General features: G+C 42.3%; 1 pseudogene; it reads left to right on the top strand.

Annotated features, from left to right (window-relative positions):
• Positions 1-8,887: 8,887 nt before the first annotated feature.
• Positions 8,888-9,005, top strand: LOC126177577 (5S ribosomal RNA; annotated as a pseudogene).
• Positions 9,006-19,775: the final 10,770 nt, after the last annotated feature.

The raw sequence follows: 19,775 nt of genomic DNA, 5'->3' as shown, positions 1-19,775 counted from the left end.
TTTGTTTCACTTTCTGACTATAGGTGTGTACTGGGTTAATAATGTAACACATAGTCTATTACCAGTACTGGAAAGATCCCCTCGGCTGCAACACTTCTTAATTTGAATAGAATATTTGTTCCTTGGTACATGATCACTCTGTACCTTGAAACAGTTTTTTAGATTTGGGGGAACCTCATCTTTCGTAGTAATTTATGCGATTTCAGATAAAGTCTGCGGCTCACGTAAAGTGAATGATATCATTCAAAAATAAAACTCTGAAAAGCGTTGCGAGGGTCAGCACTCGCCCTTACATGCGGGCCTCCTCGTACAGGAAGCAACGCATGTCAGGCACTTACTGGTCTCCGATTTCGGTGCATCCGGCCACGTCTCTCATCTTGAAGCATATAAAGCATGGCAAGAATGCTAGGAGATATGATTGCAGAGAAACCAGATTGCTACGATGTGCAACCAGCCACTTTCTCTTCGCCACGGAAGACTGTGGCTTACGGTCTACACCTGTGGCAGAGGTTACCATTGTCAATAATATGGTTGAGTTCGTGACATAGAAACTTTCGTGCCCCACTCACAGCTCATCGCCTGAGACTCCCCACCTCGTTATGTGAGTTGCAACGTAAGTATCCATTTGTTTCATTATCCAATTACTGAACTTTAAAATATTGCGGAATTTCATTTGGCGGGTGTTTTTAATGGTAAAACATCGCAATACATTTAAAAACATGCCAGTGATGCAGCGGATATCGATAGAACAATACTAAAGAATATGATTAACTTGAACATTGAATAAATAGGTTCTTAAATCAAAGAAATGATATGATTCATAACCAACAAAACATTTGATTTACTCATTCTGGACGCGACAGATAAATACAGAATTTTCCATGATGGGCGATTTCAGTTTGCGTACAAATTCAAGTCCAATCTAAACCATTATAATTCAGTTACAAATTACAAGTTTGCAACAAAGATCTGAAGTGAACTGACCCACACGGTTGCAGCCGCGTTTGTGTATGTAACATCATGACAATTAACTTAAACAATTCTTAGTTGCAACTTATGATGTAATTCGATTTTTACAATTCAATTAACTTTACAATATTTTTAATTATATATTACTTGACATTTTAATGAATCAAAATTTCTTATTGACATTACTCTTTTTCTTACCAAATTGCAAAACCTTTCACCCCAATCTCTCGCTTCTTTCCAATAAACACTTATCTTACTTACTAACAGCTTTGACATTCGCACGCAATTATTAGAACATTAATTAAGCCCTAGTATGTTCGTCGTTCCAGTAAATACAACTTTTACAAAGCAGATCCCCTTTTTATGAACATTAAACTAGTCAAGCGACTTTAACATAGCGTTATGTCACGCATGCTAGTTATTCATTTTCATTATTAATTTCTCAGTTCACAGAATAATCAGTACAAAAGAAAGAAAAATTGCAGAGAAGTAATCAAAATTAGAAATAGCAAAGCAAAACTGAAAAAAGGATTAAAAGAAAAATTATTACTATCAAACATACCTGTGTATCTTGTTCTTCATTTGTCGTTTGCATCGTTTTTTCTAATACCACACAACGTTGCTGCTTGCACTACAGAATCAACAGCAGAATGTCACTTGAACCATGTATTTGTTTCCTGCGAGTGGTAGCGCGACTTGCAAGTAACGTTTTACTAGTGTCTTGAATCTCTCAACAAATGCAGTAGACCATTTTAATGAAAATTTATTATACTTCAATTTTTGACAATACTTGGTTGTAACAGCCAAGTAACTACCTACTGTGTGAATGATGGATGTATGGAAAGCAGATGTAAGTCTTAAGTCTGTAAATAGTGGAAGTTTAATTTTAAATCTTGTACATAATTTGACTGTTCTTCATTGAGGATCATTGAAATAAATAATTTACTTTAATTTTTGACAATACTTGGTTGTAATATCCAAGTAACTAGCTACTGTGTCAATGATGGATATAATGAAAGCAGATGTAGGTATTAAACCTGTAAATATTACAAGTTTAATTTTAATTTATGTATATAATTTTACTGTTTATTGACTGAGGATCATTAAAATTAATGAAACTCAAGTTTTTCTAATTACATTTTTGTAATGTGTTTATCTGACATGTTCCACACCCAGGAGGATCTCCTCTTTAGCGGGTCTATGGAATGAATAATTAATTTAATCTAATCTAACCAAATTGAAACTCGAGTTTTTCATTTCACTACTGTCCTCCAGGAGTATAAAATCGTAGTAGACATTTTACAGAGTTTACCCTGCAGATATATTAGTACTTTTCCTACAGATAGCTTTTATGCACTATACATCAAGGTATAGTGTCATATCTACGTACACTGACGGAAGAAATAGCAACATCACGAAATAATTAATGTAAATTAATGTAATTTCGGGAATACATTTGTCTAGATAACATATTTAAGAGATCACCATTTCAAGATCACAGCTTCATGTAAGCGCTAGATAAGCCATTGCAAATGTGAAATGCTGTTACATTTACAACCGGTGTAACCACCAGATTGTTGAATGCAAGCATGTAGATGTGCATGCATTGTGTTGCACAGTTGCCAGATGTCAATTTGTGGGCTGGAGTTCCATACCTGTTACACTTGGTCGGCCAATCCAGTAGCGGTTAGTGCTGTTTGTGTATTACGTCCGATGATGTTCCATATGTGCTCGACTGTGGACTGATCTGGAGGTCAAGAAGGCCAAGGCAACAAGTCGACTCTCTGTAGAGCATGTTGGGTTACAGCAGCAGTATGTGGGCGAGCGTTACCCCGCTGGGAACAACCCCTGGAACGCTGTTCATGAATGGCATCTCAACAGATCGCTCCCAAAACCATAGTTCCACGTGTAGGTCCAATGTTTCCAGGCTGCTGACATGGCCTCCAGTCATCACTGGCACCGAGGCAGAACGGGCTTTCATCAGAAAACACAACAGATCTCCACCGAGCCCTCGAACGAGCTCCCGGTTGACACAACTGAACTCACAAATGATGGTAGTTTGGGGTCAGTGGAATGCACGCTACAGAACGTCCGGGTGGGAGCTGTCCTTTCAGTAACCGATTTGTAACAGTTCATTGTGTCACTGTGGTGCCAACTGCTGCTCTAATTGCTGCTGCCGATGCGTTACGATGCGCCAGAGGCATACGCCCAACACGTTAGTCTTCGCTCTCGGTTATGCCACGTAGCCGGTCTTCCTGTGACCGTACATTCTCGTGACCACCGCTGCCAGCAATCATGTACAATGATTACATTCCTGCCAAGTATTTCTGCAGTATCGCAAAGGGACATCCAGCTTCTCTTCGTCGTATTTCACATCGTTCAAACAAAACGAGGTGTTGATAATGGCGCCTTTGTCGCCTTTGCGTCAACTCACCACGTTCGTTCTCAAAGGCAACTAACGCTCACGACTGACACAGCGTGAATTTCAAGCAAACCTGATTGGCATCCTCGTAGTGGAGCTACTAACACCATTCTCATGCGACTGGCGCAAAATTTGTATAGGCACCATCTTTCAAATGTAAAATTTGCCCGCCAACCTTCGTTTATGTCGCACAACGGCTTCTTGATGTTGCGATTTTTCCGTCAGGGCATTACTTAATCCCTGAGTTTTAAGTCGTCGCATAATCAAACGAAAAAAGTCGCAATGCTGATTCAGAACCAATTAGTGTTTTCATACTGTTCTTAATCCTTTTTCCCACAACTATCCACAAATACACATTTCCTGACAGACTGAACCTGTTTATCGTGACAGGAACCTCATCTGGGTCTTTGGCAGTGGAAAGCGAATTCCTGTACGAATCCACGTCCAATAGACATAATAAAGTTCTACTGCCCTGGAAAGAAGAAAAAAATTAAAGTCGGGTATGTTATTAGTGGACGGGAGACTCAATCTGGCAAAATCGGCCGGCTGGTGTAAATCTCATTTGACACCACTTCGGCGACTTGCTCGTCGATGATGAAATGGTGATGAGGACAATATCCACTCCCGAACGGAGAAAATCCCCAACCTGACTGGAAATCGAACCCGGTTCCCCGTGGCCGAGAGGCAGCAACGCTAAAGAAAAAATGAGAATGTGTTCTTACTTATGAAAGATAGTCCACAAAGATTAATGCAGCATAGCATATTATTTGTACAGAATTTCTCAATAGTATTAATCACTTTTGGCGATGTTTCAGCTATATTAATCATTTGGTTTCGCTGTTCTTGTAGTGTCCGTGTTTGCAGGTAAAATTACTGGATATCTAGTAATTTTGAAGACTTATGTTGAATTTTATTTGATATAGCTAGTGTATGAACACAATGTCTCACAACAATAAACAATAGCTTTAATACTGATTCCAGATTTTGAATGTCACTAAACAAATGCCTTTATCTTCTGTATATCCCTCCACAGCTCTTTCAGAGTTCTCTTTCTTACAAGCACATTCGCAAAACTTACCATTGTTTCCGCAGTCTGCTACGTTTTCTGAGCGTTCTGCCAGTAAAACGAAGTCTTTGGTTTGCCTTCCCCACAACACTTTGTGTGCGTTCTTTCCAATTTAAATTTTTCGTAATTGTAATTCCTAAGTATTTGTTTGAATTTACGGCCTTTAGATTTGATTGATTTATCGTGAAACCGAAGTTTAACGGATTTCTTTTAGCGCTCATGTGGATGACCATACACTTTTAATTATTTAGGATCTATTGCCAATTTACGCACATTCAGGTATCTTTTCTAAATTGTTTTGCAATTTGTTTTGATCGTCTGATGACTCTTCTAGACGGTAAACGACAGCATCATCTGCAAACAACCTAAGACGGCTGCTCAGACTGTCCCTTAAATCGACTATATATATAAGGAACAGCAGAGGGCCTATGACATCACCTATAGGATGACCTCTCTGACAGGGAATCAAGAATCAAGTCGCATAACTGAGACGATATTCCATAATTACGCAATTTGATTATAAATCGCTTGTGAGGTACAGTGTTAAGAGTCTTCTGGAAATCAAGAAATAATAATTTGAAATCTCTTGTCAGCAGCACTCAAAACTTCGTGTGAGTAAAGAGCTAGTTGTGTTTCACAAGAACGATGTTTTCTGAATCTGTGTTGTTGTTGTACATCTTGCTTGAGGGTAATTTACGATGTGTTTGGAAAATGGAAGTTTCTGTAAGATTTTTCTTTATTGAATCTGAATATAAACAGTTATAACTGCAATAAATTTTTTTTATTACAGTTTACCGGTTTCGGTCTGTTTTAGACCATCTTCAGGCCCATAGCATGACGTAGACGGTGGCTGCAAACGGAGCAGGCACGTCACATCCACGGAAACTAACTGCTCAGCTGTTCACAGCTCCATTCACAGCCACCATATACGTCATGGTTTGGGCCTGAAGATGGTCTAAAACAGACCGAAACTGGAAGCCCTATATAAGAGTTTATTGCGGTTGTAACTGTTTATATTCAATTTTGAGTAATAAATAAACCCCTGTACTCCAGAGACATGTTCTCAAAAAATTACATTTTCATTATTGGTTTGGGTCTGCTAGTTTGATTGTTCAGATTTGATAAAGTTATGGCTTGCACTCAGAAGTTGGGGATTTACAACTCCGTTGCTATTTCAATAATTAATATCATGGCAGAGTAATATTTGTTATAAAAATTAGTTTTGGTAAATGTCATTGTAATTGTCAAAGAAGAGTTTCAGTATTGGCAACACAGTTTTTTCACGTAGTTTCCTTTCAAACTTTTAGCAAGTTTAAATCCAATACCATCTCTTAAGGAATTTTATTTTTTGATTATTTGTACCGACGCATTGTGCTTCGCGGAACGCGGTGATTGAACCATCATCTGCTTAGCGTAGCTGCACGTCCTTGTGGTACGCCGCACAAGGCTTTCTATTGTATTTAGCTGATTTGCTGTTGTGTTGCATTTTTTATGTTTATCTCTTAGAGTAGTACCGAGTTTCCGTTATCACCGGTAAGCCATGAAAATTTGTTAGGGTCAGTTACTTTACAGTCAGAACATTTACAGTTAGCTTCGCATTTCAAAATTATCATCAGATCCAATTTAGATAAAGTTTGTTTCAGATTACACTTACTATGCTGGCAGTTTATTCCTGCAGTGCAGTGTTACATCTGCGAGTGCATCATTTAGTGCTTTGAAACTTGTTCTACTCAATTGGCACATGTAAATTTACAGGAAATTTTAACACAAACATTTTGTTATTTATTCTTTCAAAACTCAATTTATAATTTTATGTAGCATGTTTCATTCTGCTAGCTTTGTGTGTCTGAACTGCAAGTCATATATTGTGATGTCACGCATTGTAGCACTGCTCACTGTACTACACAATGCAGTTTCACAGGACAGCTTATTTAGCTTTCAGCTTTAGGTTTTCTAATTAATTTGGTCGAAATTAATTGCAATAGAAGTATACAGCTATATAGTTGCAGACAATATGAGAATCATTTTACCAGACAGCGTTTTGTAATCATACCGCGTGTGTTGTTCAGGACAACAACACAGACACGTGAAGTGAAGAATAGAAAAACAGTTCAATTCAGGTTTAGTTCACAAAAAAAACATGTTTATTCAGAAACGTTACATAGTCCAGCGACACTCGGCTGAGTGGTGTCGAAATGGTTGACTATCACACCTGCTCCTAGGAATCAATCTGTTCAGGGATATTTTTGAAGTGCCCAAGAAAGGTGCTGGAAAAAAAAGATTAAAGCAGAACTATGAAGACCCACTGTTGTGAAATAATTTTACGATACTGTCTGTGTAAGAATAGATATTAAAGGTAGCATTGTTTTGTATCAGGACAGTTTTGGCGAAAGGAAAATTTTCTCTTTGTTGTTCCAAATGCAGGGTCTTTATTTGACTTTACAAACTGATGGAAACTTCCTTTTCTGATGCCACACGACCATTCTTATACCAACAATGACGAAGACATGAAGACATCAATTAACTGCCACCATAACACCTTATTTACGTCGAGTTGATGAATCGCTGATGATCCCATCATTTCCCGTATCGTCATCATTTGCTGTTTATCACATGTTCTATTGCGATAAAATTATTTACCGTGAAAAAATACAATTGCCTCCAATTCACGTAAATCTTTGTACTTGATACTAGAGCACATACCACGACAGCAGCTAACAACGTGGAAATACATTGCCTGAAAAAATAAGTGAACCCTCAGAATACATGGTCCGAAGACAATGTAATTAACTTCGTACGATTGTTCAAACCCAGCCATCCTGATTTAGATTTTCCATGATTTTCCCACAGAGCTTCAGGCAAATGCCGGGATGGTTCCTTTGAAAGGTCACTGCCGACTTCCTTCCCACCCTTCCCTAATCAGATGGGGCCAGTGACAAAGCTGTTCGGTCACCTCCCCCCCCCCCCCCCCCCACCAAAGTACATTAATGTCACTCGCATTTGGTGCTATTACCAGGCCTGGCAGGGTATGTAAGGAGCATGAACAGAGGTATATGCTGAGCGACCACAGTGAAGGGCACAAAGGTGCCGCGTACTCGTTTGAGTCAGCATTATCCGTACCTAACACAGTCTGGAAGGAACATTAATGTGGGTCTTCACTTGGTCGACAGGTCGAATAGCGCACTGTCCAGATTTGTGGACATCTGCATATGACAGAGGCCCGAAGTTGAACTGCAAGGGTACGAGAGAGGAGGCATACTCGTCGTCGTGGACCATATTTAACTACCGAAAGGGACGATTGCTATTCTGTGCGCTAAACACTTCGTAGCCCATTCACATCTGGACCTGTCTCACAGGAACAAGGAGTTTAGCGGCAGATGGACAATATGATTACCGTCTCATGCGTAGGCTGCGTTAACACAATAACACAAGTTGCTGCATTGGGAGTGCTGCCGATCCTAATTAGCATGGACTCCTGTTGAATCGCGTAGCATTGTCTTCAGCAACGAACTGCGGTTCTGCACTATCCCGGATGACGAGTATGGTGGCGACCTGGTGAGAGGTCCCATTCTTCAAATGTTTCGGAGAGACGCAGCGGTGTTACTCCTAGCATCATAGTGTGAAGAGCCATAGGGTTTGACTTCAGGTCACTGCTGATAGTGATTGAGGGAACTCTGACGGCACGAAGGTACATCACGGACATCCTGGATCTACGTGTATTATCTCCTGTGCCACAAATTACGTGGTCCCATTTTTCAATACGACAATGCTCGTCCTCACTGGGACGTGTCTCTACGAACTACAGACTTGAGGCGCCCGCATGGTCAACAACGTCCCTCCCAGGTCGGACATCAACTACATTCCATTGTCAGCACCCAGCAAGAATTACAACATTTGTGGAGCAGCTTGTCTCAGGAGAGAATATAACAGCTTTATGACACCTTTCCCAACCGACTCAGTCCATCCAGCCAGGCTGCAGGGTGTAGAGTTATACTGATTAGTGGGCTCATACTGCCAAGTTCTTCGTAAATTTCACACGTTTTGTGATTATGAAGTAATGTCACATATTGTTACAGCCCTTAAATATCGTTTCCTCCTCCACTTCCGGGTGCTCCATTTTGTCACACCGCGTGGAATCGAGTGTACAGTGGACAGAAATGTTTTGGTCGCAAATAGTGAGGCTACGAATTTGGCTTGAAATGGTTCAAATGGCTCTGAGCACTATGGGACTCAACATCTTAGGTCATAAGTCCCCTAGAACTTAGAACTACTTAATCCTAACTAACCTAAGGACTTCACACACACCCATGCCCGAGGCAGGATTCGAACCTGCGACCGTAGCAGTCCCGCGGTTCCGGACTGCAGCGCCAGAACCGCTAGACCACCGCGGCCGGACAGGCTACGAATTATTTACGCTGAATGACTAAATGGCCAACGGCCTTGCCGCAGTGGTAACACCGGTTCCCGTCAGATCACCGAAGTTTAGAGCTGTCGGGCTGGGCTAGCACTTGGATGGGTGACCATCCGGTCTGCCGAGCGCTGTTGGCAAGCGGGATGCTCTCAGCCCTTGTGAGCAAACTGAGGAGCTACTTGATTGAGAAGTAGGGGCTCCAGTCTCGGAAACTGACATACGGCCGGCAGAGTGGTGTGCTGACCACATGCCCCTCCATATCCGCATCCAATGATGCCTGTGGGCTGAGGATGACAGGGCGACCGGTCGGTACCGTTGGACCTTCCAAGACCTGTTCGGACGGAGTTTAGTTTTTAGTTTAGAATGACTAAACGACATGGGAAGGCACTGGATGCTGTATCGGTCGTCGGCTGCCAAAACACATGCTTTTGTCTCTGTACAGTTCTAGTAGCATTGAGTTCCTGGCGCCTCACATTGAAATCTGACTCATAGCAGACCGTCATTCGCCTCGTACGACTCTGTGGTGACGACTTGATGTCCGTTCGTCGCAGACTTGTGGTCCTTCCTTGAGGTGGTTTACGCCTTTTGAAATAACGTCTCTGTTATACCGGAGATCCACCATAGACCATTGCCATTTCAGACTTGTATTTTTGTGTAATCTCCATCACGCTGTAACCCATGCGACTTGCATCGATTATCATATCATGCACAAAGTCAATTAACTCGCGACGTGCTGTCATGTTTGTAACAGACTGCTCAGATGTCGCATCTAGGCGCAACATTCGAGCATGACATACGGTCTATCATCAATTGGGACAACCCTTCCCGGGATGTTTGGCCACTCAGTTTATATCCCGTACTTCCGCCCATCAGAAAATTCTCTCCTGATGAATCCTTCCGATCTGTCACTTTCGCTGGATACTTCTCAATATCATAGATTCTCCTGACGTTTCGTATAATTCGACATAGGTTCTATTGCCTCTTTTAGGAATGGAATACTCTTTCATCTCTCAGGTTTTCACTATAGACCAATGGATAAAATGTTCTTTATAAATAAACAGGAGAGCAGTTTGTCATCTTCATGGTAATGCCAACAGAACTTAACAGACGGCGCCAGTGCGTCGTCCAACTATGCTCACATAAGCAGCAAGATACGTAGATTGATAGTTTCTTCTGTTATGACTTTCATTAACTTCCATAAACTTTATTGGTTTGTATCTATCAAGTCGTCAGCAGTAGTTATAGCTTTCATTATTAGGAGGTAGAAGCGAGTTTATGTTTGTGGGGGGACAATCCTGGTGTACACCTGGAATAAACAGATACGACGTTGTCGACCGAAATCAAGATCGCTGTCTCTCGCTGCGAGCCATTTTCATCCTCAGAACAACTCGTTTCGTAATAATTGACAGATGAATGTGGCACAGTGATAAAGGCACTTTCGGGAATATAGGAGTTCAGATGTCCGCCCGCCTATCTAGTTTGAGACTTTTCCTGTTTTCTCTAAATCACTTCAGGAAAATGCCAGGATAGTTCCATTTCCGAGCTTTTACACTGACCTTAACATTACTGCAGAATTTCGGAACATATTCTAAGTTCAAATATAAGAAATTTCCTTGGAACAGAAAAGCTTCTGTCCACAAATCAGCACGGATTTAGAAATCATCGGTCGCGCGGGATTCAGTTTGCCGTTTTCTCCTGCCAAGCTTGGATGAAGGACAACAACCACTTTCCATATCCTTAAATTTCAGAAAAGCGATTGGCACGGTGCCCCACTGCAGACTGTTAACGAAGGAACGGGAATACCGAATAGGTTCCCAGACATGTGAGTGGCTCGAAGACTTTTTACGTAATAGAACGCGGTACGTTGACCTCGATGGGCGAGTATTCAGCAGAGGCAATGGTACCGTCGGGAGTGCCACACAACGTGGCACTACGCAAAACTGGCGCTAATAGCATAGGCACATAGGGAACATACACGACACAGATCTGTACGTCTACGGTGTTGGTCATACGTTGAGAAAACGTTCCCGAAACACATGTGCTATAAAACGCCACTAATTCCTGCGCCTGTACCCCGACATCAACATGGGATATGATCACCATGCAAACGTACACAGGCCACAAAACGGGTTCGCATACTCTGGATCAGGTTGTCGAGCAGCTGCTGGGATATAGCCTCTCATTGTTGCAACAGTGTCTGTCGGAGCTTCTGAAGTGTCGTAGCGGTTTGAAGACGTGCAGCGATACGTCGACCGAGAGCATCCCAGACGTGCTCGATGGGGTTTAGGTCTGGAAAACAGGCAGGCCACTCCATTCGCCTGATCTGTTTCAAGGTACTCCTCCACGATGGTAGCTCGGTGGGGCCGTGCGGTATCATCCATCAGGAAGAAGGTGGGACCCACTGCACCCCTGAAAAGGCGGACATACTGGTGCAAAATGACGTGCCGATACACCTGACCTGTTACAGTTCCTCTGTCAAAGACATGCAGAGATGTACGTGTATCAATCATAATTCCACCCCACACCATCAAACCACGACCTTCATACAGGTCCCTTTCAAGGACATTAAGGGGTTGGTATCTGGTTCCTGGTTCACGCCAGATGAAAATCAGGCGAAAATCACTGTTCAGACTGTACTTGGACACGTCCGTGAACATAACCTGGGACCACTGTTCCAATGACCATGCACTGTGTTCTTGACACCATGCTTTACATTCGGAAGGACGACGGTTCAATCCCGTCTCCGGCCATCCTGATTTACGTTTTCCGTGCTTTCCCTAAATCGCTCCAGGCAAATGCCGGGATGGTTCCTTTGAAAGGGCACGGCCGCTTTCCTTCCCCATCCTTCCCTCACACGAGCTTGCGCTCCGTCTCTAATGACCTCGTTGTCGGCGGGACGTTAAACACTAATCTCCTCCCCTCCCATGCTTTACGGGCTCTCCTGTGGCCAGGGTTCAGTGGAATACACCTTGCAGGACTCCGGGCGAATAAACCATGTCTGTTCAGTCGTCTGTAGACTGTGTCTGGAGACAACTGTTATAGTGGCTGCGGTAAGCTTCCGAGCAAGGCTACCTGCAGCACTCGGTGGCCGTCTGCAAGCACAGATGGTGAGATATCGGTCTTTTTGTGGACGTCCCGTACTATAGCACCTGGATACGTTTCCTGTCTGCTGGAATCGTTGTCATAATCATAAGATCACACTTAGTGGCACACGGAGGGCCCGTGCTACGACTTGCTGTGTTTGACCATCCTCCAGGCGTCCTAGTATTCTACCCCTCATAACGTCATCAATACGTGTTCTTTGAGCCACTTTCAACACACAGTCACCATTAGCTCGTCTGAAAACGTCTGCACACTTACTCGCTGCACTGTACTCTGACATGCACCAACACACAACTGCGTATGTGGACTGTTGCCAGCGCCACCGTGCGACGATCGGAGGTTAAATGCACCGCATGGTCATACCCCAAGGTGATTTAAACCCGCAAACCGCCCACCAGAGCGTTGTTTCACCATGTATCAGCATTATCCTTAATTTATGAGCATGAGTGTACATAAGAGACCTGGCAGATAGGGTGAGCAGCAATTGAGTGGCTGTTGGAGGATACATAATGACGTAGACACATTTTATATTTTGTGTGATGAACGGTAACATGCTCTGAATGTAAAAAAAAGGGGGGGGGGTTCAATGCATATGAGTCGGAAAAACAGTCCTGTACTGTTCGAACACAGTTTGAGTGGTGTGGTGCTTGACACAGTCATGGCGATGGAACATGTAAACGTAACATTGCAAAGTGATCCCAAGTGGAACGAGCACGTAAGTACGGTAGTAGGGAAGGGAAATTGTCAGTTTCAGTTTATTGGAAGAATTCTAGGAAAGTGTAGCTCGTTTATAAATAGACCACGTATTGAACATTAGTGCGACCCATTCGTGAGTACTGCTCGAATGTTTCGTATTCCCACCAGGTCGGATTAAAGAAAGGCTTCGAAACAATTTACAGGCTTGCTGCAAGATTTGTTACCCACAGATTCTAATGACGCGCGGCTATTACGGAGGTGCTTCGCGAAGTCAAGCGAAATCGCTGGAGAGAAGACGACGTTCTCTTCGAGAAACACTACTGAGAAAATTTACAGAACCGTCGTTTGCAGCTGACTGCAGAATGATTCTACTTCCGCCAACGCACATTTCGTGTAAAGACAACAAACACAAGATTAGAGAAATTAGAGCTCGTACGGATGCGTGTGGACAGTCATTTTTCCTTCGCTCCAGTTGCGAGCGAAACAGGAAAGGACTCGACCAGCAGAAGTACGTGGTACCCTCCGCCATGTGGCATTCAGTGGCTTGCGGAGTGCCTGTGTAGATGACGATGTCGATGTAGACTCCACTGTCGACAGGACGTTGAACTCTAATCATCCTCCTTTACAAGTCAGTTCCCCTCTACTGTTCAGATCAGGGGATCTCGTGCGCTAAATAAATAAACTATTACATTGATTGACTGCTCCGTCGGTTCTTTGTACAATATTTTATACATTCTGAATAAAAACCCATACAACACTGGTGTAATATTCTACAATACTTATTATTTATTTCACTAACCTGTTTTCGGCTGTTACGCCATTATCATCTACAAAGATAAGTATGTGGTGCAATGAAATTTGGTTGGATCAAATGTTTTAAACTAGTGCATCTACAGAATATTTCCGATTCCAGAGATAAAAAATGTTCATGTGCGATTTAGGAATAAAACAAAAGGGATTATTTCAGTGTAAATGTGACGTAAGATATTTAATTAAGATAAAATAGGTAACACATTAACTAATGGACTACATACAAATTAAATCAGTTGTTCATAGAAGAAAATAAATTGTACAATAAACTTTGGTTACATGTTCCAAAAGATGTGACTGAACAAAATAATCTTCTCTTTAATAGGTCTTAAATTACAGAGAGATATAATAGCGAGATTAATGAGATTAAGCTGGTAAGTGAGGCAACTGCGATTATACAAAGTAAAATTTTTAATACAACAAGAGAAATAGAAGTAAGTGAAACAAAGGAAAATGAGGCATGTAAGAGGGGTAATTCACGTGGTCCGGGTGGGATTTTGTGTAGTACCTGTATTTAGAAGTGACGAATAAGGGTACTGTGTCTGGTCATTCAGTGCTAAGCCTGGGCTGAGAGACGTATGAATATCTTATTTGTTTGTAATTTACGTCCTATTAAATGGTTCAAATGGCTCCGAGCACTATGCGACTTAACTTCTGAGGTCATCAGTCGCCTAGAACTTAGAACTAATTAAACCTAACTAACCTAAGGACATCACACACATCCATGCCCGAGGCAGGATTCGAACCTGCGACCGTAGCGGTCGCTCGGTTCCAGACTGTAGCGCCTAGAACCGCACGGCCACTCCGGCCGGCACGCCCTATTAAAGACAAGATTATTTTGTTCAGTCACACTTTTGGAACATGTCACTGAAGTTTATTGTTAAATTTATTTTCTTTTATGAAGAGTTGTTGTAACTTGTATATAGTCCATTAGTTAAAGTGTCACATATTTTATCTTAGTTAAATGATCTTATATCGCATTTACACTGAAATAATCCCTTTTGTTTTATTCCTAAATCTAACGTTAACATTTTTCGTCCCTGGAAACGGAGATTCTCTGTAAATGCAATAGTTTAAAATCTTTCATTCGACAAAATTTCATTGCAGCACATAGTTGTCTTTGTACCTGCTGTTTCTGAAATAAATAATAAATACTGTAGAATACCCCAGTGTTGCGTGTGTTTGCATTCATAATAAATAAACTGTTTTACCAGTTTGATAATGTACTCAAACAACGTTGCAAAGACTTTTTGTTAGGACTTAAGCAGTTTCCTTTAACAGTGACTGATGATAGCTACAACCAAGGTACATTAAGTTGGTGCCGAGAAATTAACCGATTGCTGCCAGATGCAAATACAAGTAGACGAGTCACAGTTTCTCTCTCCGTACCTCGCAACAAGGACAGGCTAATGTACCACGCCGGCTGCATACGTCCTAGCACGCCTCGTGCGCTTTTTCAAGCACATTAGTGACGCTACGGCAACGCTACGTGTGTGGAAAGAACTGACTCCAGGGGAGGGGGATAGCAGTCTCCAGTGCAATGGCCTCCGATTCGCTGTCTGACGACTTTCAGCTCTGTGTTTTATTTTTAAGAGTGTCTCCACCTGCTTACGGTTAACAACTCTAGAGTTTTAGGTTATGAAAATCATCAGAGGTGAGAAGAATAAAAAATTTGAGAGCCTAAGAAAGCTTCTTGAAGCACGTTCATTTGTTCTTGAAACAGTTGATATCCCAGAAATGAATACTGTTTTATTTTTTTTAATGTCATCTGAAGCCGTAGCTTCGGAAGATGTTTCCCGTATCAATGCTGCTTTTTAAACTGCCACACATTTTGTAAGTAAAGGAACAGTATTTCCTAAATATTCCTTACAGAATGTAAATTAACCGAAGTTTTCGTTCTGCCCGTCGCATGAAGTCGCTTCAATCCATTTCTTTACCCTCCACGGCTAAATTCTAGCCGCGTGGGATTAGCCGAGCGATCTAAGGCGCTGCAGTCATGGACTGTGCGTCTGGTCCCGGCAAGGGTTCGAGTCCTCCCTCGGGCACGAATGTGTGTGTTTGTCCTTAGAATAATTCACGTTAAGTAGTGTGTAAGCTTAGGGACTGGTGACCTTAGCAGTTAAGTCCCATAAGATTTCACACACATTTGAACATTTATTTTTTTGCTAAACTCTAAAAATTCTGCGATGGTAATTACTTCCGTAATATGTTGTCAGCAGCTTATTGATTGATGAGTATCCAACCCTGAGGGTAGATCAGTACAAATTTCTTTCTGTTAATGGGTAATGAGTGAAGGAATTTTGATACCTTAAAAGCGAAATAACGCATGCCGGGTAAAGTAAGGAGCACATAGAAAGAACTCTAGTATGACCAATGAGAGCATTCCTGGTGGCCAGAGGAAGTGCACTAGGGTATAACGTCGGCCTTAATTTGAGGAAGATATTTCTGTAAATGTACGTCTGGAACACAGCATTGATCTGAGGACTGTAAAGGGTCACTTCTGAGGGAATTAAAATAATACGAACATATAGGAAATATGAAAGCAAATTCTGAAATGCTGTTTGTTGTAGCCTAGTTCGCGTCGTTAAGAGCAGTCTAGAAGAAACAAAACGATCTGATAACAAGTAAAAATAATAATGGTAATAACAGAAGTGGTATGATGATTTGAACTAGACTGGAGGCGAATCTACAGTGAGTGACAAGTGGAACCTCGTACCAGACCGGGACTCCCACTTTGATGTGCTGCAGATCACGACCGGTCGCCTTAAGCCTTAAGCACTTTTACAGGCCAGAGTCAAACTTTCATTTTCACTGGTGTTTTCACCTATGAATTCCGAACACTACCATCAGTGCTTCTCGTGCGGGTGTCTGGTACTAACTTCACTGTGGGAACGCAGTCGGAAGTGAAACGAATGAATCGTTGGGATGAAATGTACGAATATGGAGTGACATGAAATGTTCATTGCACTGCAGTTTCAGCGTGCCTGAATGGTTAACACTATATCATTTCAAGTCAACACGCGGTTTTTGTTTTATTTGAGTTCTAGTTTTTGTGCCCTATTTGGACACCTAAATCATATGCTTATCCTGTACACTTAACTGTACGGAGAAAATACATAAATGCAAATTTATGGAACTAAAAGCTTAAACTGTCATAATTTTTTCAACAAATTTTTTAACAAGTAGCATGATAAGTAAAGTAAAATATTTCGTGATTTCAATTCACACTATTTCTTAAATTTAATCATAAGCGATGCAGAGAAATGAAAACATCTATTAAAAACCACAGTTTCCTCACAATGTTACGGAAGTTAAGTCACTTTGCAAACGCAGATGCCTTTAGTAAGGAAAATAGAAGAAGGTGATTGAGGGAAGTGGTATCTCATATTCGTCAATGTCTTCAAAATTTTCGATGTTTCACAGTCAAATACGGACACGAATACAAGACGTACTTTACATCAGCTTCTGAGTCAGAATCACACTCACTTGCACGAGAACCGTAAATGTTGATTCTAATTAGATGTAGAGGAAAACAGGAAAGATTACAGCAGGTCCGAATGATGGTAGAAATCTTGATGGGTCCAAATGAGACCTCGTAAATCATGGCCTTGTAGGAATTAGAGGTTGTAATGTCGCACAGTTTTTCGTTTGTTTTGACACGTTCCACAACTCTTGCCGTCGATGTTTTTCGTGGCTCTGGGCCTCACGAAAGTAGTCCGTATACGACAATTTCAAACCGAGGTCAGTTCCTATATAAGCGCCTTTATCCATTTCGCCCTCAAGGATCCATTTGTTTCATGTCAGTTAAGTTATTTCGAAAATGAAATATACTATCCTCTTAAAGGTTTCCAGTTCACTCAAGATTCATTGTTTCAACAATGCATATGGAGTACATGAAATTATTACATTTACAGAACAATAGCACGAGCGGTTCTGAGGTACCAGGTACCGACCCATGCTAAAACACAGGAGAAGGGTACATATCAGATTAATCCGTTGCGCAGAATGACAGAATAGCACCCGTTCGCTCACAGTATCGTTGAAGAACTGACGCAAAACGTCCAATTTGTGTGGCAATTATCCGAAATGACCATTCAGCCACTCGGAAGGCCACAAAAATGGCTCTGAGCACTATGGGACTTAACATCTCAGGTCATCAGTCCTCTAGAACTTAGAACTACTTAAACCTAACTAACCTAAGGACATCACACACATCCATGCCCGAGGCAGGATTCGAACCTGCGACGGTAGCAGTCGCGCGGTTCCGGACTACAGCGCCTAGAACCGCATGGAAGGCCACAATTTGACCCCTTTGGAACGAGCTCAGTTGGCTGTAGCAAGCACGAGTGCGTCTTCGCGACCTGACTGCCTGGTTGCTTCACACGTCTGGACGACATCGAGCCTTCTGGCTGTGAGCGTTATCTATTAGAGGGTAGACACCTGTGGCGCTGTGGTAGCTATGCCACTACGCTTTGTGTTGGCGGACGGTGTTGAAACCATTATCAGAACATCTGCTATTCCCCAGGTGACATATTCCGTCATCGGATCAAAATCGACATCGTCTTCACACGTGTACTAATATTTTTTTTTTTCCGGCAGTGTATATTTATAGCACTAGTGCCACGTTGATGTATCTGTGCTTGCTGACTTCTCGCTTCTTGGAACACTGCCATGTATCAGTTATTCTTTTGTCTTCTTCTCACAATATCCAGACATCCACCACTTTAATGGCATTACGGTCGGGACTAGTGGTCTAGCGGTAAAGCGCGAGAGATCGCGGGATCGAAAAGCGGTCGAACACGGACATATTTCAGTCTGCCTTCACCTCATATGAAGGTTCGCCATCAGTGAACGTGGTTCGGATTCTATGTTAAGCTACAGATCACTTTCTCCCGGGTGGGTAGCTGGGGTAGGTTAGGGACACGCAAGTCGCCGAAGAGGCGTTCAATAGAAAGTCTTGCAGTCGGAAATTGAGCTACATAGTTCTTATTAGTATGGCTTTACGCCCTGCACGGGCTGCAGTTACACGACGCAAAAGCCATATTTACGATAGCTGACGACATGAGACCACCTTGGACGCCGTTAGTTCCCTCTAGACGTCCGAATAAAATCGTGATTTCTCACGCAACGTTTGCCGCACGCAGAAAGTGACTATGTTCAACGCGCCTCTACGACTCTTTATCAACACAAAGAAAATATGAGAACATCAAGTTATGTAGTTCTAATTATTTGCATGTCACATCTTGCTCTGGGTGCTTTTGTATCCCTGCGATGTTCTTTTGTTTATGGGCTGATGCAGTTACCGTTGACAAAGATTATATTTTTAGTCCTATGATTGCTGCTTTCATACCTACAGCACCGCGTAGGCACACACATGCTACTCTTTCTCTTGTATATTCTGCGTCGTGAGTCTGAAGATGTGTAAAATCTCAGTCACGAAGGATACGACCAATTAGTCGAGAATTTAGACGCCCCATGAACCATGGACCTTGCCGTTGGTGGGGAGACTTGCGTGCCTCAACGATACAGATAGCCGTACCGTAGGTGCAACCACAACGGAGGGGTATCTGTTGAGAGGCCAGACAAACGTGTGGTTCCTGAAGAAGGGCAGCTGCCTTTTCAGTAGTTGCAGGGGCAACAGTCTGGATGAGTGACTGATCTGGCCTTGTAACACTAACCAAAATGGCCTTGCTGTTCTGGTACTGCGAACGGCTGAAAGCAAGGGGAAACTACAACCGTAATTTTTTCCCTAGGGCATGCAGCTTTACTGTATGATTAAATGATGGCGGCGTCCTCTTGGGTAAAATATTCCGGAGGTAAAATAGTCCCCCATTCGGATCTCAGGGCGGGGACTACTCAAGAGGACGTTGTTATCAGGAGAAAGAAAACTGGCGTTCTACGGATCGGAGCGTGGAATGTCAGATCCCTTAATCGGGCAGGTAGGTTAGAAAATTTAAAAAGAGAAATGGATAAGTTAAAGTTAGATATAGTGGGAATTAGTAAAGTTCGGTGGCAGGAGGAACAAGACTTTTGGTCAGGTGAATACAGGGTTATAAATACAAAATCAAATAGGGGTAATGCAGGAGTAGGTTTAATAATGAATAAAGCAATAGGAATGCGGGTAAGCTACTACAAACAGCACAGCGAACGCATTGTTGTGGCCAAGATAGACACGAAGCCCACGCCTACTACAGTAGTACAAGTTAATATGCCAACTAGCTCTGCAGATGACGAAGAAATTGATGAAATGTATGATGGAATAAAAGAAATTATTCAGGTAGTGAAGGGAGACGAAAATT

This window comes from Schistocerca cancellata, chromosome 3 (assembly GCF_023864275.1).
Source record: "Schistocerca cancellata isolate TAMUIC-IGC-003103 chromosome 3, iqSchCanc2.1, whole genome shotgun sequence".
NCBI classification, from domain to species: domain Eukaryota; kingdom Metazoa; phylum Arthropoda; class Insecta; order Orthoptera; family Acrididae; genus Schistocerca; species Schistocerca cancellata.
Note: the sequence above shows the minus strand (reverse complement) of the source record. Positions and strands in the feature narration are given on the sequence as shown.